The following is a 25,129-nucleotide window of genomic DNA, read 5'->3' as shown; positions in this document are numbered from 1 at the left end:
GTTGTGGGGAGCGCGTGGGTAGGGGCTCGCCCATACTTGCGTAAATGTCTACTTAGCCTCATTATCCCTCACCTAACTTCCCGCTCGCCCATCGACCCACCTGCCCGTTAGAGGTGGCTGGGCAATTCTGATTATACAAATAAAAAACTTATGGTATATTTTTTTTATTAATTTAAGTTAATATGTTTTGTTATTTACTAATTTATGTGTTTTTTTTAGGAAAATGGCATCAAGGAAAATTTCTGTGAATCTTTTTGGACCAAAGAGTCTTAAAGGTGTATCTTCAAAAAACATTGGTGAACAAACTCCACCTGAGCTCATGCATACAAATATTTCAAGTTCTTCAAGTGATAAGAAGCTAATCTCAGATTGGAAAAGTTCAAAAGAGGTGAAATTTCCATCAAGAGTCTGGTATGTGAAAGAAAGAGAGAGCACAACTGTGAATATATATTTATACATTGATATACCCCATAATAATGAAAATTTGGAGGTGATGGGAAGAGTCATAGATATGTGTTCGGTACCAAACACTGAAGTTGTTTACATACTTACAAAAGCTCTCAAGTCACATGAAAGGATTAAATACCGACTATCATATTCATTATATGACACGAGAGAGGTATCTACAAAGTTGTGTAAACAAATCGTAAATCAGATGACACAAAACATCGTAAGTATTGTTATTTGTATTTTTATTTTGCGTTTTGAAAGTGTCTCGCTATATTTTTTTAACTTTGTTTATATTAACATATGATATTTTGTTTGGCAGAATTTTGTAGAAAGCTGTTCAATTAGGTTGGGAGGCATTCATTTCATAGAGCATGATATCATGAAAGTTGTCAGCCATTTTTACTCAGTGTCAGAAGAAGATATGGAAAACATGGAAAATGTAGTAATTGATGATGCTACAAAACTACATCCAAAGAATCAGAAAAAAAGGCCTTTGGTGGATAAATCTAGCAAGGGTAAACAAGTTACTTTTGAGGACGATGAAGTTGAAATTGACAATGAAGCATATGTTGCCATTACTGAAGATGACATTGGAACTGAGGAAGGTCGCAAAAGACCAAAAGTAACAATTCCTAAGAATAGATCTCTTGAGAATGTTATGACGAAAAAAAGTAGAGTTGAAGATCTTGAAGTAGTCATTACTAGCAGTCAAGAACCTAGTGAAACTTCAAAAGAAAGCAGAGAAATCATTACACCAGGAGCTGATTTAGATGATGGCATAATCAAAACAAAACAAAATGCCATTCGACATAATTTTACAAAGAGAAACTTAATTGATGGTGGTCGTACATTTTAGTTCAATGTCAGACAAACCTATAAGGCAAGTGAAGGACAATGCCAATATCAAGTCAGAAAGCCACATCATCTGCATGTTCACAACTTGAAGACATTGATGAGGTACAATCCATATGCTCATGTGGTTAGTTATGTGCTTCTTGTTGATCCACTTCATGTTCCCAACAAAGAAGCATTTGATAAGTCAAAATGTTTTGAATACAATTATTATGTACTTGGAGGGAACCATTCTGTTGAAGCTCAAAGACAATTGATGGAGGAATATCCTAATAACCCACGTTTTGAAACAATGAAATGTATCATTTATGCTAGTTTAAATGAAACAGAAGCAAAATTAGTGGCATGGGATCATAATTCAGATAATGAATATAGGATGTCTATGACTTTGATCCAAAAGGTTAGATTTATTCATAGTGAATTCCTAGAAAAATGTGGTGGGGATAAGATAAATATTACTGCAGATTTCCGAAAGGAATGTTGTATGGAAATAGGCTATCAAATTGAAGAGAAAACCAATTCAAAAGGTGGAAAAGACAGCAGATATAGCGATTTATTCAGAGGTGTTGATAACATTTTCTAATTGGCATTTAGAACTGGAGATATTTGGAATTTGATTGATGACATTTTTAGCATGTGGGAAGACATTGGCATTAAAAACCAGAGGGTCAAAAAGTCTAAGCCATTGATATGTAGCAACAATAAATCAGCTCCTGAACTGAAGCAACTTCCAGACGATATGACCATCACGCCTTGGAGGGCGATGCAAGGAGTGAAAGATGAAAAAATTGTCAAAACAATATTATCTCGTGTGAGGTCAGGGGAATTATCATTGGAAGAAATGTCTGAAGAATTTCAAAAGTAAGTTTGCTGAATTATTTTTACTTATTTCCAGGATTATAGTTATCTTTTAAATAAAACATGTTGTTATTGGTAGTATTTGTTATACATATCATTATATTAACTTTTTCTTACTTTATCTATGCAGTCACAAAGTTTACATGAAAATTCAAGAACAAATGGTTAAATTGTTGAATGAAGATAGTTGGGATGATGTTGTACGCAACTATCCAGATTCAAGTTCTACATCAACATTAAAAGATTTTTATCTTGCATTTAAAAAGGTAACTTGATTTATACATTCAGTTTTCATCATCTGTGTACTATTTTTAATTTAAAACTTACCAATACATTTGTTTGTTTGGTAAAAGATGAGGAAAGAAGATAATGGAGCACCATACAGTTTCAAGACTTTTATTAAAAAAATAAAGATTGAAAGACTGAGAAAGAAACATATTAAGAATGTTGAACTTGATCCAACTCTTAATCATTTCATTTGGAATGTGATAGACACTATTCAATATCAAGTAATACAAGGCGACTGTGAAGACATTGCTAAACTCGTTCCAAAAAGGGATTATGCCCTGGTTATTGCAGATATTCCCCATGGTTTCAATATTCCAAACATTTACTATGATAGTGACCCTTATACTTATCAAGCTTTTAATAAAGTGGTGGCGGGATTTATGGAAGTGACGTCATCACCATTATGGAGATTTGTGACATTTCATTCAGACACACAATTGGCAATTGTATTGTCAAGCTTCAAGGGGAAAACAAATTCAAGGATGCAACTTACATGGTAAGATGTTTAAAGGTATATTTGATTAATGTTGAAAAATTCATTTATGTACAAGTTAATTGAACTTTTACCATTTTACGTTACAGGCAAAAGTCAAATCTTCTTAACAATGAAGATCAACAATTTATAAATGACTGTGAGTTCATTCATATTGATAGTTGGGCAAAAGATGATAGCCATATGTCTATGATTTTTAATCGGGTGGACAGAAAGAGTCATAGCCAAATACTGACTTATGATGTTGTTGTGAGAAAACTAACATATGAAGACAAAGAAACGAAAGGAGAGATAGTTAACATTTATCAGAAACCACAATTATTGATTAACTATCTTATAGACATATGTTCAAATGAAGGAGATTGGGTTCTGGATTTATTTTCTGGCTCAGGTATGTTTTGTCACATGGAATTGAATTCCAATATGTTCTTTTTTTAATTAATATGTCATTGTACTAATTTACTTCATTATTTTTTTGTGCTTGATAATTAGGTACAACACTAGCATGCTGCCTTCAAAAAGGAAGAAATTGCATTGCAATTGAGAAAGATCCATTACAATGAAATTTCATTCAGCAAAGAATTAATGCTCTTCAATTTCTTCTAGATGCAATGCAAGAAATTGGGTTGAAGAAAGGGGACTTTAGTGAATCACGTGTGGCAAAAAAGGCAAAGGAACCCCAACCACCATTACATGGAATGTTTGGAAAGACATATATTGGGAGATTTGCAGACATCAAAGACCCATTAGAAGAGGAAATTGCGCAAAAGGAAGCAGAAAATATTGTGGAAGATGACAATGATGAAACTCTAGAGGACGAAGAGTTTGGATTACGTGACATTGTTGATTAAATATAAGTTATACCTGGAAATCAAGCTTTGCAATGTTTTGACTCTGACATTTCATGAAAAGAATAATCAACGAATTAAAGTTGTTATGTGTTCAATATTTGTAATTTGTGACTTTCGCATTGATTTTTAAGTTAATTATTATTTTTTGAAAAAAAAGTTGTTATTATTATTTTTTTGACATGAAATTCATAAAGAAAACTATTATTTGACCATTTTTAGTTAATATTTTTGTATAAAAATTGTGATTTTGACATGTTAATTCTAGCAAAAAATTATCAAAACGTTTAGTTTTTTTGTTATATTTATGTTAAAAATGGTTATTTTTATGTCCATTGTTAAAAAATGTTGTTTTTTAGAAACAATTATTTCATGTGGATTGAAAAATTAATTAAGGATGTATAAATATGTAGATTATCTAAAATTCAAACTATCGACGTTCTAATTTAAAAATGCAAAACGATAAAAACCCCACTAAAAAAAAAAAAAATTAAGATAGAGAACAAGAAAATATGAATAAAATGACCACTTCAAAAGCTATCAAATTTAGAAAATAATTTTTTACATTTCACACACTAGAAAATTTAAAGTCAAAAAATAAGTCTTTTAAAAAAAGGGTGTGATGCAGTATACCCACTTTTTAAAATCAGCATGAAAATCACTACCATTCTAAAACTTAATGCACTTGAAAAAAATTTGAGTTTCAAAAACTGTGTTCTAAAAAAAACATGTGTATTCTGCATCACCACTTTTGAAAATCGGGTCATTTTTTTGCTATCTCTATGAAACGGGTAACAGTATTAGTTCCCGTTTCAAAGTTTACATTGTTGAAACCAAAAGTTCTTAATCTTAGATTTGCTAAAGGATCTAAAACTTTAGATGAGATTATCAAAGTGCATCATTTTCCTATAATCAAGACAAGTCTTGGATATACTGAAGAAGTGTCTCAAGCATAGAAGCAAGCACAGAAGCCATCCACCTCCAAAAGTTATCTTGATGCAGTAAGAAAAAATGAACAGATTGACAATTGACAACAAAAGCATAATTCAGATCACCAAGTAAATCAGGGATAATTTGCTTCAAGAATGAACAAAGATTACCAAGTAAATCGGGGGAAATCTACTTCAAGGATGAACAGAAGCTTCAACCAACCACAGGTAAATCATTCTCAATTTGCCTCAAGAATGGATGTCAATGGAAACTACAATCATTTGGTTGGTAGGTTTGATAATCGCAAAAATTTCTTCAATGGCCAATGTTCCTCTTGTCATAACTTTGGTCACATAGCTACTCAATGTGTTGCCTACAAGACCATCATGACTAGAGAAGCTCAAAAATAAAGAAGTATGACTGGGATCATGAAAAGGACCTACAATAACTTTTTTTTCTCTTGAGAATGAAGTAGAATTTTCTATTTGTAACAATTTCGGTCATGAGGATTCTGAATGCAGGAGTAGGTTTCAAAAAACAACTCATAGGGAGAAAGTTTCATTGAATTCTAAAACATGGAGAAAGAAAGAATCACAACCAGAAAGATGTGGGATAGCCTTATATGTGGAAGGACAGGAGAACCAGTGGTACATCAACATTGGATGCTCAAAACATATGACAGGTGATAAAGAAAAACTTCAATCATATAGTGCCTTAGAAAAGGAAAAGAAGGCCTCGTTTGGGAATGACACCGCTGCATTCATAAAAGGTAAAGGTTCTGTTCTTTTGAAAGAAAATGTCAAAGTTGGGAATGTTATGTATGTTGATGGCTTAAAGCATAATCTATTAAGTGTCAGTCAAATGTCTGATCAAGGAAATGATGTAATATTTCGATTAAATGGATGTCATGTTTGTGAGCTTGATATAGAAGAAATAGAGATCAAAGGCATAAGAACTCCAAATACTTTATACATACTCAAGGGAGGAAAACAACAATGCTATCTTAGCAAGAATGATGAACACTGGCTATGGCATAGAAGACTGGGACATCTAAGTTTCTCTCAGATAAGGAAAGCATGTAAATATCAAGCGGTTCATGATCTCCCTGACATTAGAATTCTAGACAACACAATATGAAAATCATGTCAGTTTGGTAAGCAAACCAGAACTGATTTCCCTGAGAAGGAAGGATCAGCTAGCAGGCCACTTGAACTTGTCCATACTGATGTATGTGGTCCATCTAGGAAAAGGTCACCTCGAGGAGAAGAATACTTTATATTGTTCATTGACGACTTTTCCAAGATGTGTTGGTTAGGACTTATGAAGCATAAAGACGAAGCTTTCGAAAAGTTCAAAGCATTCAAAGCCTTGGTTGAAAACGAATCAGATCATAGAATCAAATGCCTCAGGTCTGATAGAGGTGTGGAATTTACCTCAGATGAATTTTTCGATTTTTGTGAAGAACATGGAATAATAAGGGAATTCTGTATTGCAAGGACTCCTCAGCAAAATGGAGTAGTGGAAAGGATGAACATAATGGTTCAGCAAATGGCTCATGCTATGCTTGATGAGTCTGGAACTCCCAAAACCTTCTGGGGTGAAGCCGCATTTGCTGCAGTTACTATTCTGAACAAGGCAAACGTCTGGGTAAACAGCACTCAGACTCCTCATGAACTTTGGTATGGTAAGACTCCCACGGTAAAATACTTCAAAATTTTTGGTAGCAAGTGCTACATCAAAAATACTGATGAAAAAATTGGCAAGTTTGAACCTAGAGCAGATGAAGGCATTCTCCTTGGTTACTCTCCCCACAGCAAAGCATATAAGTGTTACAATTAAAGACTTGGAAAAATTGTTGGAAGTATTGATGTAGTGGTTGATGAAGAAGGAAACACTCCTAGGCAAATAAAATCTAAAGATTTCGAAGATGATGACGACTATCCTTCAACATCAAATCAGATTCATGATGAAGAAGAAACCCATGAGGCACCAGAAGAACAGATAAGGATAGAAGAAAAGACTCCATCCAGGTACGTTTAGAAGAATCATCCAAAAACTCAAATTTTGGGGCAGAAAGAAGCAGGTGTACAAACAAGGTGAACCATTTCAGAAGTTTCAAGCTATCTAGCATTACTCTCCTGTACTGAACCACAAAATGTAAGAGAGGCATGCAAAGATGAATGTTGGGTCAAGGCCATGGAGGAAGAACTTGAGCAGATTGAAAAGAATAACACTTGGGAGTTGGTTCCTAGACCAAAAGATAAGAATGTCATAGGAACAAAATGGATATTCAAAAACAAGCTGAATGAAAATGGAGATGTTATTAGAAACAAGGCTAGACTTGTTTGTAAAGGGTATGCTCAACAAGAAGGCATAGATTTTGAAGAAACTTTTGCTCTAGTTGCTAGACTTGAGGCCATAAGAATGTTCCTTGCTCTTTCTAGCTTTCAGAAGTTCAAAGTATTTCAAATGGACGTGAAATCTGCCTTTCTGAATGGAGACTTGGATGAAGAAGTGTATATTGAGCAACCAGATGGGTTTATTCTTGGAAATGATCCAAAACTTGTATGCAGACTCAAAAAGGCTCTCTATGGCCTTAAACAGGCTCCAAGGGCTTGGTATTATCAGTTGGATAAGTACCTCCATCAACAAGGTTTTACAAAAGGATCAACAGACAACAATCTATATATAAAAATTGACAATGATAAGTTGTTAATACTTGTTGTATATGTTGATGATATCATCTTTGGTAGCAATGAAGAAGACATGAGTCAAAACTTTGCCTTGGTGATGCAAAAATAATTTGAAATGTCCCTGCTTGGTGAGCTCACACATTTTCTTGGTTTACAAGTCCAACAAAACAAAGATGGTATTTTTCTATCACAAACCAAGTATCTCAAATAGATCTTGAAGAAATATGGGATGGAGGATTCGAAACCAGTATGTACCCCTATGGTAACAGGATGCAGCCTCAGCGCAAATGATGAATTAGCAGCAGTGCATCAACCAACCTATAGATCCATTATTGTTAGTCTGCTCTATCTAACAAGTACCTGACCATTATGCATGTAGTGGGAATAGTTGGAAGATTTCAGGCAAATCCAAAGGAAACTCATCTTCAGGCAGTTAAGAGAATTTTCAAGTATCTTCAAGGAACTCAAAACTATGGCTTATGGTATCCTAGAGGTACAGATCTCACACTTCATGCATATAGAGATGCAGATTGGGCAGGAAGCGTGGATGACAGAAAAATCACTAGTGGTGGTGCATTCTTCATGGATCCTAGATTAGTATCTTGGTTCAGTAAGAAACAGAGTTCAATTGCATTATCTACAACTGAAGCAGAATATGTAGTTGCTGCATCTTGTTGCACACAACACCTTTGGATGATGCAAACGTTGCAAGATATGCAAATCACTTTTACTCCACCTATCTCTATTTTTTGTGATAATACAAGTGCAATCAATATTTTTAAGAACCTCGTCATGCATTCAAAGACCAAGAACATACCTATCAAATAGCATTTCTATGGGAAGAAGTTCTTGAACAAAAGGTCAAATTAGAGTATGTTCCCTCCAAGGAACAAGTTGCTGATATACTCACCAAACCACTGTCCAGGGAAACATTTGAATACCTCAAACAAAAGTTGGGAGTAGTTGATGCATCATATTGCTGTTAAAACTTGTCTGTTTCAGAGAAGTGGGTGTATGCGAGTTTCATGAGGAGGATCCGCATACATACGCCAGTTTATGTGGGTACAGTCACGCATATGTTGGTTTGAAGACAAACAGTGGGCCAGGCTCAGGATGAAAGGAGTCTGATATGGGTCTGACAAAGACCATCTGGCACAGGTTTAGGGGGACCATATATATTATTCTAATAAAGCATTGTTGGCATTCTCCAAGAAGATCTTAGTTCAAGATCACAGTGTTTTGGTTTCAGGGGGAACAAGTGTAGAAGGAGAACATGGTTGCTGGTCTGAATGATGACTGACAGATGCTATTGATGATAGTTGTTGATAACTATCATAGTCTGGTTATAAATATTTCGTCTCTATGTCATGTATTTATTTTCTTATCAAGGTCATGTAATGGCCTTCTTTGATTTCCCCACTATGCCTGGGATGGTTGATGTAATGTTTGTGTTTTATCTTGTGCAATCTTTTGGTGTATCCCGACTTGGTTGGGAGATGGATGTATGTATGAGTCTTTGGTGGTAGGAAGGTCATTTATAATGTATAAAGTCATGTTTCTTTTGTAGAACATCTTCTTGTAGACCTTGCCTACAGTCAGGCGAAGCTTGGACAACACAGTAGAGCAGAGAATTTAGCATGTATTTAGGGGGAGCATAACCCTTTGCCCTTGATGTCAAAGGGGCATAATGATTTTGAGTGACTTAGGGTTGCCATCAAGTCCAAAGGGGGAGATTGTTGGCATTATGACACAGGTTTGGCACTATGGCACAGGTGTTGTCCTTGATGGAAACTCACTCAAAGGGTAGATCACAGTTTAGGCTCTCAGAATGAAAGAAAATGACGTATACGCAGGTTCCTCTTACATATACACATGGGATTACCGACCAAAAGAAGCGTATACGTATGCACGCACATTCATGCAAAGAAAAGCACATACATGTGGGAAATCTTATGTTTGGTCCATGGTATTTAGTCTGAGATATTTGAACTTATGGTTTTGGTCCTTGGTATTGCATCCAAAGTGTTGAACCCAGGTATTGGGTCCCCAGTATTGGTTCTCAATGGTTTTGGACCACGGTTTGAGTAAGGCCTAAGACTATAAAAAGGGAAGGAGATCATTTGGAAAGGGTATTGACTTAAGAATTGAATATCTCATGAAGAGCAAGATCTAGAATACTGGTCATTAGGTTATGGTGCATAACTAGATCTGAATCAAGGAGGAACTTGAGCGCAAGGAGAAGGATAAGTTCTATTGATGGGTCAAGATCTTAAGGTGGCTTGAAGAGAAATTTGTACGTAGGTTCAGTGCAGCAGAGGCACGTATACACGGTAGTTCACTAACTTAAAACAGCGTATACGCCGATTGGCCTTGATATAGAAGTGTATGCACACAAGTTCCACATATCAAAGTAGCGTACATCTCATGAAATATATTTTAGCTACTTCTGTTTATTGCTGTAGTGTTCTGGGTTCAAAATTGGTGTCTGGTTACTGGTACTATTTTTTGGTTACAGCATTCTGAGACGTTATTGGTTGATTCAATATTTGTTTGTACAAAGGAGATTGGTTGATGCAGATATACTTGATGTTTGATTGATATTCATGGATCCACTCTGAAAATTTACGAAACGTGGTCCCTGGAAGAAAAGAGAAGGTTGTATCTTTTTGTAGGTCAGCACCTACGTACTAGTATCTCAGCTAGTACAAGAGCTAAAGGGGTTGTAGCTCCCTTCCAGGAGAAGATGGAGAATGAGAGAAGGTTGTAGCCTTCTACAGGTAGCAGCCTGTGTACTGGTATAAGAATGCACCCGTATAGAATCATTGTAAAAAGAAGTTTCTAATTTAAAAGAAGATAGAGACATATTGCAGCCGGTGGTTTTCACCCACATTGGGTTTCCACCTTACATCTTGGTGTTCATGTGTGTTTATTACGTGTGATGTGTTGCTCTGCTTTACTGCTCCTGTTTACTGATAATATGGTTAATAATGTTCTGATGGACTCATTAAGTGATCCGGATTTAAACAGGAACGCAACAAAATACAGAGATAACCATATACACAAAGATGCAGCGAAAATAATACTTCATTTCATTAATGGAATACTGAAATATTCTTACAAAAAATAATGGAAATAAACCAGCTAGGGCGATGGTAGCTTATCTCTAAGAAGAGATGTGGTGACTACATGCCTCTGAACTGTTCTAAATTGTGTTAGAATGAGGCTCGAAGGCATATTTATTATTGAGAAACAATGGAAAACCCTTCACATCCCAAAACCTAACCCTAGAAGATGAAACGGCAAATTGTGGGCCCCGTTTTGGGGTGAGTTGGACAGCCAACTTCCCAGGGTCGCAAATTGGTCATATTATCTCCATTTGACATGCATGATATCCCATTGGAAATATCTCTGTGAGGACTACGACGGAAAAGACGACTTTTTGACAAAAAAAGTGGTGGCGGTAGATTTCCCAAAAAATGTCGTTTAGGGCCGCAAAATGGCTCCAGAAGTTTAGGACCTGAAAAACAGATAGAAATAGTAAATTGTACTATAATTAAGGAAACTGAAAAACTGAAAGAGACAGTTGTGGGGGTCCAAATGGTATAGGTGGGTGGCCACCAACATCCACCTGGATCATTCCTCCCCCCTTAGGAAGCAATGGTCCCCATTGCGTTGAGTTCCTCCCTAAGATGAGGAAGCTTCTGCTGAGCTAGGTCTCTGGTGAGCTATTTTGCAATCTCTGATATGTCCAGAAATGGTGGGGAGCATGGTCGGTGACGGTCCACATTGAACACTCGGTGCAAGCGAAGGAATGGAGGAATGTTGTGCTTCAAAGCATTGTTGCCCGTAGCCTTGTTACTGGTGTAAGGACCATGTTGAAGTGGTCTGAGTTTCTGATGGGTTCTGGTAAGGCACTCCCTCTGCAAATGTAACCAAACTTTGTCGCCCACCTGAAACTTGTGTGGTACCCCTCTGGGTAAGGAGAAGTTGTTCCTGTGTTCTGTCATGACTGTATCCCTCTGTTGCTGTTGCTGTGTGGAGGAACCCTTCGCGGGGGTCATGGATGTAGCAACGATATTCCCCTTACTTTGGGAGTGAACCAGACAGAAAATAAATTTCCTAGTCTGTGAGATCAGCTTGCTGCCTTTCTTATCAGTGATCAAAGAGGTGGCGGTAGGTGGGGCTACCTCCGGTATCCTGTATAATTAATTATCCAAAGAAACAATGACAGCGCGAGGCCTTGACTTATACATAACATGTCGTCTCCACAAGTATGGCTGGCCTAATAGTACATCACAAACATCCAGAGGTGTAACATCACACAATACCTCGTCTATGAAGGGCTTGATGCTGTAGGGAAGGCGACACTACTGGTGAACTTTGACATCTCGTCCTTCGTGAAGCCACCCAATACTGTACGGCTGTGGCTGTGGTGTAGTTGGTAGGCCCAACCACTTCACGACCTCCGCTGAAATGAGGTTCTTTTGGCTCCCACTGTCGACCATGAATTGCAGTGGCGAACCCTTCACCCACATCTGTGAGTGGAAAAGACGTTCCCCCTCCTCCGGATCTTCCGGCTCATTTTTCTGGATCTTGGCGATGGCAACAGTGGCGCTGGGCTCCACATCAATGATTTGCTTCCCTTTGCCATTCCCCTTGTTAGGTTCTGGCTCAGGTTCGGAACATGCATCTGATTCAGAAGCCTTCAACTCGACCACCAACGACTGCTTGGTCCGACACTCACTTGTGTTACGAGTGGGACTCTTGTGGAACTCACACCACTTTCCTGTGTCCTTCTTTGGCTTCGTGGTGTTGTTCTTTTCTTGCGGCTTCCACGGATTTTCTTGGGTCACCCCACCTTGGCTTTGTCCTTTGGGCTTCGCATTTGCAGATCCAAAGTCTCGCTTCTTCTGTTTGAACTTTTGTTCGATTTTGACAACGTATCGGTATGATGTGCCGAGTGAGGAGATGTTCAAGAACTGCATCTCTTCCTGGATGTATCTGTGTAGGCAGCCACGGTATTTGAGTACCAGATGTAGCTCAGAATCTTTGATACCCAACTGTGTGCAAAGGGTATGGAGAATGTTTGTGAACTCTGGCACATCTTGGTCTTGTCCCTGCCGCAGTGTGGTCCATTTGATGTATTTGTCCTCATAGCTTTTGACAGGGTATTACTGCCCTTGATGGCATCCCGAAAGTCATTCCAAGTGGGTGCGGCTGAAAATAGTGAGCCTGTACTTTCATCCGTCTACTCGCAGTAGGCTTCCGACCAGTCCTTGACGTGGGGGGCTGCTTTGAGAAGAGCGAAAACAATCTTTTCCCGACTTGAAAATTCATGAACAGAAAAATAACCATCTAGCAGATTTAAGCATTTCTCTACAGCATCTACGTCTATTTGACCCCCGAAGATGGGGATTTCAAAATTAACTTGTACCTTAAATGGTGTGGTGTTTCCAGAGTAGCTGTTGGAAGCCGATGCATCGCCTCTAGGTAGGATCTGCGCAAAGCTGTCCATCATCGCGTTCCTTTGCCGCTCGAGGGATTCTTCGAGCAAGATTTTGATAGGATCTCCTGCCCCCTCATCTTTATTCTCATCCACCATGGGAGCTTGTCGAGATTTGCGAGGCTGGTCTTGCAAAGGTTTGACGAGTTCAAGCCCTAACTCCTTATATCCTGACCTCGTTGGGGACATGCAAAGAAAAACAGAGAAAAAGCAGACCGCTATGATACCACTGATCCAGATTTAAATAGGAACGAAACAAAATACAGAGATAATCATATACACAAAGATGTAGTGGAAATAATACTTCATTTCATTAATGGAATACTGAAATATGCTTACAAACAATAATGGAAATAAACCAACTAGGGCGATGGTAGCTTATCTCTGAGAAGAGATGTGGTGGCTACATGCCTCTGAACTGTTCTAAACTATGTTACAATTAGGCTCGAAGGCCTATTTATTATTGAGAAACAATGGAAAACCCTTCACATTCCAAAACCTAACCCTAGAAGATGAAACACCAAATTGTGGGCCCCGTTTTGGGGTGAGTTGGACAGCCAACTTCCCGGGGTCCCGAATTGGTCGTATTATCTCTGTTTGATGTGCATGATAGCCCATTGGAAAGATCTCTCCGAGGAATACAACATAAAAGACAATTTTTTGATGAGAAAATAACTGGCGGTAGATTTCCCAAAAAAACGTCGTTTAGGGCCTCAGAACGGCTCCGGAAGTTTAGGACCCGAAAAACTGCTAAAAATAGTAAACTCTACTATAATTAAGGAAACTAAAAAACTGAAAGAGATAGTTGTGGGGGTCCAAATGGGATAGGTGGGTGGCCACCAACATCCACGTGGACCATTAAGAAGCAACTAACTGATTTATAAAGTTTACTGAATATACGTTGGTTACATTATGCACAGTTGCGTATACACGCGACTTTCCTTAACTGAAGTAGCATATATGAATCTGAATATGGAAATGAAAAATTTATATTGATTAGATAATACTGATTCACCCCACCCCCCATCTCAGTATTACTTCCAACACATGGACTCACCATTCACCCATGATGCATAAAGAAAATGCATATTCATGGGAGGAGGACTTCAAGGAGGCTTTTCTGCAATCGTAGAGTCAAATTCATGTGAATGATGTTGACAACATAGTTGATTGGTATCTTAAGGATGGGTTACTCTATAGGTTGTATAATTTATTTCTTCCTAAATTTGATCAATTGAAATTTATTAGAGATGATCACACCTCCAAGGTTGTAGAGAACTTTGGCATAAGGAAGATACTGGCCAACTTGTAGAGGTATGTGTATTGCATAAGATGCAAGAACATGTTACTATGTTCATAAGAGGATGGATTATTTATTGTACCAGCAAGCCTAGTAACATGAAACATGGTCTATTTCATCCCTTATTTTCACCTTCTCATCCCTAGGAAAGCATTTCCATGGAATTTATATGAGGTTTACTAAGAGCTAGGAAGGGAGAAGACTACTTGTTCTTGGTAGTTGACAAGTTTAGCAAGTATTGTTTTTTGATACCTTATAAAAAAGACTAAAAATGAGAAATAATAAGTAAACTTTTTCTTTGCACAAGCATGGGTGCACTTTTGGGATATTGACCAATATCATTTTAGAAAAGGACACAAGATTTCTTGGTGTATTCTAGAATACATTATGGAAGAAGATGGACATCAGGTTAAAGAGGTCTATAACGTTCCAACCACATAACTATGGGAAAATATAAGTATTCAATATGATTTTAGTGTATTCTTTGAGGAGTTACAATCAAAAGAATTTGGAGACTTGGGATGAGAATATTGTATATATACAAAACTCTTATAATACAGTAGTCCACAATTCTACTAGTAAGTCCCCATTTTAAACTTGTTTTGGATGATTTCCCCCTTCACCTTGGGATATGGGTAGCAAGGAGGAGTGATGGAGGATATTACAAGGGATGCCTCTCTTAGAAATTTTAACCGAAGAACAATAATTATTTATGGAAATTTATTGAGAGGAGAAATTAAACAACCAACAACAATAATAAAACATACAATCAGTAACACAATTTTTACCCTAGGAATACCCCAGCTCTGGGGAAAAACATGGCCTAATGGAATTCCATTAGCCCTTTGCCAAAAACCTAGCTAGCCTGGCCAGGTGAGCCTTCATCGCTCACCTCCCTGGCCACATTACAATAAAGTTCTTTTTGGCCTTTTAAAAGATCCATCACATGAATCCCATGGGTAGAAAACAATGGGTATGCTAAAAATCGTGCCCAAAAAAAATAGTTTTTAGCCTAGTCAACTTCAACTCTATCCCCATGTCAATTTTGCCTAACATTCCCCCCTTGAACTTCAACTTCGGGTTTTGTTGACTAAATCTATCCAAGCCTACGAAGTGAGTCATCCTTCTCACTCTATCCCTTACCCCCACAATGTTTATACCCAGGGTATCTGTTAACTTGAAATTCCCCCTATAAGCTAGGTATGACCCCAGGCTTTAGTAATTATTACCCAAGGGTAAACATGCCTTACCAAGCCTTACAATAGTATTCCCTTTTACATGTAATATATTTAAAAATTGACTCCATTATAAAAAAAAATTGTTGTTGGACTCGTATTTATGCTTCCATCATTGATCCAGGTTGATATTGGTGGCCATCTGCCAATTCCACTTGGACCCCAACAATGTTTTCTATCAGTTTCCTATTTTTCAGCATAGTTTCCTATTTCAACAATTTTCTATTTTTGGCAATTTTTGGGTCCTAAACTTCCTAAGCCGTTTTGAGGCCTTAAACAAGTTTTTTTGGGGAAACGACAAAAAGAGGATTAAATATCCATCTTTGTAGTCGATTTTTTTTTCTTAGGATAGAAATTTCTAACGAGTTATCTATGTGAGAAATGGAGATCATATTCCAAATTTACGACCTCGGGAAGTCGACGTTCCCACTAACCCAATTGGGATAGCTTTTGGCGCTTCATCCCCTAGTGTTAGGGTTTTGGATGTTTATCATTTTTTTATTATTTCTTTATGATGAAAAGGCCACCAAGCCTCATAGTAACAAATTTTTGAAGGCATGGAGCAACCAAATCTCTTCTTAGAGATAATCTACCATCGTCGAAGCTAGTTTTCTTTCACTCTGCATGTAAACAATTTTCAACATTTTCTATATATTAATTGAAGTTTAGTTTCATCGTATCTCTTTGTTTCCATTTTAAATCCATATTTAATTTCATTCTTTCATAAATTTGGATCAATCCTCTTTCCCTGACACGTTCTAAGCCTCATGCTCTCCAGGACCTCTAGAGATGACTTCCATGGCCACATCTTACCAATGAAACCATCACCTTCACTTGGAATGACATCACAATCACTAAATTCAAGTGTTTGACTTACTAACACAACAAATCCACAAACTTAAAACTTACATTCATGATTTTCTTACAAGGATAATATAAACTTAACACAACTAAATAAAGTGTTGGTTTCAACATCACCCATTTAGATATGCTATATAGAGTCTCTTATTAACCAAGGAACATGCATACATATCCACTCCATGGCTATGAAATTTTCCACTTGTTGTGAAATCCACATGCTACTAAAATTCCTAAGCCTCATGGTGCATGATTTGGTGGGCCTCTAGCTCGAATATTAGATGTCAGTTGAATAGGTAGTTCATATCTTAGCCATAGAAAAATAAGAAATTGTGCTTTTCTTTGTGCATGACATGGAACCAGCCACACCCAAATTGTATTGGTCCCCCACATCAGCACATCCTTAACAATGATGAATAAAGAAAAAAATACAGTAATCCATTTCTGATCTCCCACAACCCATTTACCATGCTACTCTAATTCTTTCACAACATACAATTCCACAAAAAACTCATAGAACTTTCCATTGATCCATTCCTCGGGCTTATACAAGCTACAAATTATAAAAAATTTGAAAATGTCGATAAAGTGTGATAGACCATTTCCACTTTGGCTCTATGATGCCACGCTTAGTGTCCTTAGGCTTCAATCTACCACCATATATGAACTCTAAATTTCACCAGTTTCATAGCGATTTTCACAACAATATATGCCCCTCTAGGTCTTCACCATGTCCAAATTAGATCAACTCTACCTGGGCATGTGTGAAACACTCTCTTTCAATCAATGCCACACTACAAAAATAATAGAGAAGCCTAGTATTGTGATACCTCACCTTGACTTCCATTGCACTACAATTTTATGAATATGATAACTCACCATCTTTCTATGAGGCCATCAACCTTGTTTTTCGAGTCAATCTCTCCATTCACTAGGTCAATTAAATCCTTGGCAACACAGGCCTCCCTTTGAATCCAATATCTAGCTTTGAATTCCAAATGTTATAAATTTTAATTGGACATAAATAATTATTCGTGAAGATGTATTAAGAGGAAAAATTAAACAGCCAACAACAATAATAAAAATTACAAACATTTTTATCCTTGGAAAACTCTGACTCTAGGGAAAAACCGAACCCATTGTAACTCCATTAGGCCTTGGCCAAAATCTTGGCCAACTCGACAAAGTGATGCTTCACCACTCACCTCCCTGGCTATATTACAATATAATTCTTGTTAGCCTTTTAAAAGGTCTGTCACATGAATCCCATGGGTATAAAACCATGGCTACCCTAAACAACATGCCCAAAAACACTACTTGTTAACCTGGTCAACTTCAACTCTATCCCTGATTCATGTTTACCTAATAGCCTTACGGGTAGAGAAATGTTTTGAGAAGATTGGGTATATCCATCTAAATTTACAAGATACACCCTAGATGTTAGAAGAAAAATACAAGGCCACTCATGATCAATACAGAATAGAGAAGTCCTTCAAGACAAGAGACATAGTCTTGTTATAGTTGAACAAGGAGAGGTTATGAGGTCCATGTAAGAGAATCAAGGCTCTGTGATATGGTAATTATCATATATTGGGAAGGGTGAGATATAATTCCTATAGAATTAATATAGCCCCATATATTCAAATTTACTTAGTGGTGAATGTAGAGAATCTAAACCTATGAGCCTTCCATGCTAGATGAGGAAGAGGAATAGGTCCTACGTTATGCAAAGCATTCACCATATGATTAGGAAGAGTTGATATAGGATAATTTTTGGTACAATAGATTTAGAACTACAAGACATCGGTATCATGAAAATTATATTGGGTTGAAAGGACAACTTCTAGGGTAGGCTAAATGGTACACCTATGAGGTGGACGAAACATTTTCTCACCTCATTCAGTAGAATATTTTTGGAAAAGAATACTCCAAAAATAGGGATGTGTGATCTATATTCGATCATTATATTTTTTCATCCATCTTGATGCTCTCATAGTAGAATAAATTGAGGAATCAACTCACAGGACCATTTTTACTAGCGGGACATATTTTGGAAAATTGGGGTCTGAAACACTTTGGGAGTAATTTGAGGGATAAAATGGTATATTTTGGGAGGTAAATATTTGCCAGTTAATCATGCACCCTTTTTTGATATTCTACACATACACAAATTTATAATTCCGCAATAATCACCTTAATTAGAGTTCCTACACAAAATATATGCCACTGAAGGGTTGGCCTTCCTATTTTGACCAACCTAATATGATAGGAAGTCATGTTAACCCCTATTATTCATGGAAAAGGAGCTAGTAATGTGATAATGATGAATAATAGTCTATAATATTCAATATTGTAACTCTAGTTAAGTGATGAAGTCAAACTTAACCACTACAATGCTATTGGGTTGTGTTATAACTGGGCCCCTAAGAGGAAGAGGGGTTCTATTCTATTTCAGTTCATTTTCTTCCATGGATTAGCATAGTAGAAAATGGTGGATAGGAAAAGATAAAATGGATCACTCATGCCCTGTAGTCACCCATGGGCCATAGGGATCACTTGTTTGTCCTCACAACCATTTCCATTTGGAGAAAGGAGTAGAGAAGCCTCACCTTCCAACTAGGTTTTCTCTCGGAAGGGTTTCCTAGGTTATATCTTGTGTTAATTTGTTGTTTGTAAGTTTTATTTCACTGTTCTCTATTTTCTACATATTTTATCTATTTTGTGCATAAGCATAATGTAATAACTAATAGATCAAAAAATCTACGCAGAAATTAACCCTTGCAGTGTAGGTTTTTTATTTTTAAGCAAAATTTTAGTAGATTTATAGGGACAACATATCTAGTGGAATATCCATGGTAGTTTATAGATCATGAAGAAACTAATGAAAATTTCAAGAAAGAAGAAGCTATTGAATGGGTGCACTCTAAAAATTCAGGTAGCATGAACATGTTGAATACTTAGAGTAAACGAAGAATAAGAGATGAATATACTCCACAAAGAATAAGGATAGTTGAAGGAACAACCAAATTTAGTGTTATGCCAAGGTGGTCAACATGAAAAAATCAAACACTTGTAAAGTATAACAACTATGCTTTAATGACTCAAGTTACTGAACGTTTAAATTTTGAACAAGCTAAAGGTTGTCAAGAATGGATGGAAGCTATGAAGGAAGAGTATAAATCTAGTATGAAAACTAAAACATTAGAATTAATAGCGTTGGCTAAGAACCAAGTCCCTATATTATCAAGCTGGTTGTACAAGTTAAAATTTAATGTCAATGATAACATAAGAAATATAAGGAAAGATTTGTCACACAAGGTTATTAAAAAAATTAGGTATATCGTATTATGATACTTTTTCACTAGGAGAATAAATGAATACACTTAGACTGATGATAGCATTGGCCACAAAATATAAATGGAAGCTACATCAATTATATGTAACATCATCTTTTCTAAATGGATATTTAGAAAAAGAGGCCTACTTTGTCTAACTGAGAGGATTTCTGAATGAAGATCAAGAAAATCTTGTTTGTAGGTTGAGGAAAGTGTTATGTGGACTTAAATAGGCCTCTAAGTCATGGTATGAAAAAATAGATACTTTCTTCTTTTAGTAGGGTTTTATAAAAAGTAAAAGCAATCCTAATTTTTATATCAAGTCTTATGAAAATGGAGATGTTTCTTTAATCTCATTATATGTTAATGACCAAATTATAATAGGGAAAGCTACTAACTTGATTAAAGACATCAAAATGAAATTCTCGTAGGTATTTGAGATGAAGGATCTTCGATAGTTGCATTATTGTTTAGGTCTCGAAATATAGAGAGGAAATGATAAGATGCCAATCAAAAAAGGAAAAGGTTGAAAACAAAGTAATTTGGGGTTGTGTAAATTTTTCACATTCACATGAGTGGAAAGAAAAAATCCTCAAGTAAAGGTCTATATTCATGAGAAGTCTAAGTGGCCTCTTGGAATATGAAACCAAGTATCGAGAAAACGTGTAGTAATATGTCTATTCCACTAATAATATGAATCTCACATTTATCCTATTTTTTTCTTTTATTTAGTGAGTTTGGCAATGGTGTCAGATTTGGTATGTTATATGTGTCCCTATTTTACCTACAATTTTCCTTGCAACTAACATTAAAATTCCAGCTCTGTGAGAGCCAAGGTGTTCGTTAAACACTAGGTGCTCTAATATGGTTGATTTCTAGTAGAAATGACATATGAAATATGCCTCTATTGTAGTATTAGAATGATCCTTGTTGACCTAATGCACCTAGTGTTCTTCCTAATTCACTTTGAATAGTCTTAGCCCTTTTTTGGGCATCAAATCTAGCCTCAACGTCACTTTTTTCTCATTTTTTCCCTCATATTGAGGGAAAAGTAGAATTAATGAATTAATTAACTTGTTTTATAGCAATATTCCCTTTTACCAAAGGAAGTCAATTTATGAACGTTTTGAGATATTTCCATGGTTGGAAATCCATCAATATTAACATCATGAAAGATGTCTCTCTCCATTTGTTTCATGAACAAAGTAGGGAGGCGATGTATTTTTCAATGTTGTGAAGCTATGGCCTAAATAGGTTGGTGTTTCTGGGGCTCATTCCTTGAAATATGAGTTTATTTGGGTTGGTTATACTGATTGCACTGGTCTTCAATACTTCAACTCACCTTATTGGTAGGAGAGTTCCAATTATCTTTATCTCAAAAGGACACCCAAAGATTTTTGTGAAGAAAAATATTTTCACTCTAGTTTAATTGATGGAAAACATCCATGTTGTGTAAAATGGACCTACGAAATAATGTGACTACCCTGTTATTTGTGCCCTCATAGTAGGGTCCAATAAGGGGTTGAATTCTTCTTCCTCAAAAGGGATTTGGATCAACACGAAGATTCATTGGTGAATGAATGCATACAATCCACATAGACTACAACAATGAGTAATATAACATCTTCTTTGATAGGAAACAACAAATATCCACTTTTCTATGTTGTGATGTTTCTCTTGTTTTTTTCCATGGAACTATGAAAGCTTGTGGAATTTGGAGTTTTTCCAAGGTTGGTAACCACAATAGGTTATCGCATTTAGAGTTTCATCAGCTAAAAACTAGTACAACCCTATGAAGTTCGATGTGTGAATATAAAACAACTTAGTAACACAAAATCATCCCATTCAAATTAAGCACTTTTGGATCACATCATTATGATTTTTTAGATTCAATTCTATAATCCATGTAGTTGATAGATTTATTAACTAAATATTTTGAATCTTGCTAAAATTTTCTATTTCTTAACACACATCTTGGGTGTACCGATAGAATATTAAGGTAATCATCCAATGCTTCAAAAAATATATATTTTTTGTCATGGAGGATGCCAAAGTTGTCACCGTGGATTGTTAATGAAATGATGGTGAAACCAAGACTGTAAATGCAAACATTAATGATATTGACAATGATTTAGTTTATGAACAATTTTTTATCAAAGGGAAAACCACATGATCATTTTAATATTCATGGTAAGAGGAAAAATGATGAATACCAATTAGGATACGAAATAATATAAGTTCCCGTAGCTTTGATTATTTCCTTCTCATATTTTATCCATGTTTTTGGCTTGAGATTTGATGGTGTACTGTTTGATCTATTTTTTTTTTATAGATTGCTCCAAATGCAAATCTAGGGCTTTCACACATTCCATCTACCAAAATATTATTTTCTAGTTTTTATTTTGCAATTTCCACTTGAAGGAAGTCATATTTCCCAAGGAGCTAAATTATATCACCAAATCATTATAATTCAGCATAACAACATACCTAAACGCCAACTAAGACATCGGTATTCATTCACACCTTGAAGGCTTTCCCTTCATATCTTATTATTTTCCTTCAACATTTTGAACATTGTACCCACAACTATTTATCTTTTAGTTTGTAAAATACCCTCCTAGGGTCCTCTACCAGATCTATATTCTCTAATTTTAAATGTAATAAAAGGGAAATAATTTATTTTATGACAAGACATTTAATCAATGATAATTTACCATTCAAAATCTAATTCCTACAATTTAAATAGTGAACATTTCATTTGAATCACTTACATGAGTAATCTATGCATAGAGGAATACCTGTTTCGATAGCCCGGTGGAGATGCCCTTGAGCTGCTGCTCCTGCTGGAACCCTCCTCTTAACTACCGATTGGATTTACCTCCTAGCAAACTAGGAAGTAATTCCTAGCCCAGGAAACCTCCACAGGTTCCCTAGCCCTTCGAGCCCATGTCCAACCAGATGTAGTGTGTCTAAGGTGAATAAGACTCCCCTCCTCTCTCTCAAACAATTCCTCCAAAACCACAGCCAAACCAAAACCAAAAGCAAGACCAGGCATCCCCTTCCTCTCCTCATCCTTCCCCTTTTATGCCCCCTTCTCTTCTTTGCCTCAACCACCTCTCATTAATGTCATAACTGCTCCCTCATCCTTACATTTGACTTCTCTTCTTCCAAGTAAACATGAGAGGACATTTGGGAATGTGATATGAATATAAAGTTGGGTAATTAATTGGACAGGACCATGTCTTCTCCCAAGTAAATATTTTGGGGATGAGAGATGAATATATAAATTGGTAATTAATTAGAGAGGACCATGTCTTCTCCTAAGTAAATTTGAGAGGACATTTTGGGGATGAGAGATGAATATATAAATTGGTAATTAATTGGAGAGGACCATGTATTCTCCCAAGTAAATCTGAGAGGACATTTGGGAATGTGATATGAATATAAAATTGGGAAATTAATTGGATAGGACCATGTCTTCTCCCAAGTAAATGTGAGAGGACATTTTGCGGATGAGAGATGAATATATAAATTGGTAATTAATTGGAGAGGACCATGTCTTCTCCCAAGTAAATCTGAGAGGAAATTTTGGGAATGAGGTATGAATATATATATAATTTGGTAATGAATTGGAGAGGACTATGTCTTCTCAAAATTTAAAAATTTGGGGAGGTAAATAACGAAATTTATATCAGTACCAAATTTAGACTTTCACCAATGTAGGTATGTACCAATATTTCTTGATAATTATAAGTCCATATTTTAAGGAAATTTAAAGACTTAGTAAAATTTGCAAGATAGGATTAGATAGGGCATTACATACACTCCTCCTTCAGAAAAATTCGTCCCGAAGTTAGAGTGTAAAAGATACAGTAGTTTGAAGCAGTTTGGAAATAAGGCATAACAAATGGAGAGAGAGTTATAGTAGTAAAATTTGATAAGTCAAACAATGACATTCCTTCCCATCAAGAGTCTCTAGTTGATCCATATCCTCCTATCCCTCCTGGCCTACTTCTATTCCCACCCTATCCATCCTCTGCTACTATATACGGTGGCATCGGTTATACCAATCTAACCACTGATAAAACCAACATGGTGGAAGCATCAACTATATCGACCTAACTTTCCCAGCAAGCAACTGGCAATCGTCATCACACGTCTAGGGGAGCATGTCCACAACTGCCCTCCCATGATTCTAGGCTTGGAGGTTACACGGTGGGAAATACCTCCACCCCTCCTCACAACTAGGGTCCACATTGTAATATGGACCACACTACAGTGCTGGTTGGACTTGTCATCAAATAATCCAATTAGGTCGTCTTGCCACCTATGTTAGGCCCCTATACTACTAGTGATTACCCCATTACTATTGTAGTTATACCCCTTATTTATATTGTTGTGCCCCTATTACCCCCATATTGTTACTTTTGTGTCCCATAGAATCCCTCTATTGTTATTTTTGTGGCTTTATATTATTATTGTTAGGTCGGCTAGATTATATTGTGACTCCTTAGACTCCTATATATAGAAAGGAGGTTTTGTCATTTGTATCATCCAAGAATTGTTCATTTATTTAATATACAGGAGGTTTCCCCCTCGAAGAGGCTGAATTCTAAGACGTTGATCTATCTTTTCTATCTTTTCTTGAGCTGGTTTCATAACATTTGGTATCAGAGCTTTGGATTCTAGGGTTTCGCTGCTCCAAACAAGTCATCGTGGAATTTTTGCTATAACTTTTTTTCTGTAACGTTTCAGAAGTCGCAAAAAAAACCCATTTGAGAAGAAGCCGTGCTGAACCTTGGTTCCGAATTTTAGAGCTTTTCGCATGATATTTTCGGAGATATGATCTGAGGAAGTTGGTCTTTTTTACGACTCCTGAATTACACTCAAAACAGGTAACCTGGGGAAAATCGTCATAACTTTCTTTCTGAGCATCGGATTGAAATTTAGTAAGAAGGTGTAGAAAGAGGACAGACTGTAGTTTTCTTTTATATATCTTTCAGAGTCAAAGGTTGAAACAGTGACACGTGGCACTTCATACAAGTTCGCTCTACTGAACTAGTCTATAAACAGGTCACTGCGGGAGATTGTGCATAACTCTTTCTTGGTGAATCCAATTTGGATCAGACTGGTGGCATTGGAAAGAGGACACAGAGGGCTACTATAGGTAGCAATTTCAGAACTTAAATATCCGCAGGTACAGAGTTACAGTCGTTTCAATTTCGAGGTCCTAAAATCAAGAAAAAGCAAGATGAGGAAGTTTGATGGCAAGGATCCGATAAATTGGATACTTCAGATGGAGCAATATTTTGATCTACATGGTGTACCACTATTACAAAAGGTATGTATTGCATCTTCATATTTAGAACCAGATCAATTTTTATGGTATAAAGGGCTTTGTTCTCGTAAAAAACTTGTTACGTGGTCAATTCTCACAGAGGAAATGATAGCACATTATGAGGATACAAAGAGCAACACCTTCTTTA

The sequence above is a fragment of the Pinus tabuliformis genome, chromosome 9 (genome assembly GCF_031772625.1).
Source record: "Pinus tabuliformis cultivar Carrire ecotype Pingquan chromosome 9, CPIR1, whole genome shotgun sequence".
Taxonomy (NCBI): domain Eukaryota; kingdom Viridiplantae; phylum Streptophyta; class Pinopsida; order Pinales; family Pinaceae; genus Pinus; species Pinus tabuliformis.
This window is presented reverse-complemented; position numbering follows the sequence as displayed.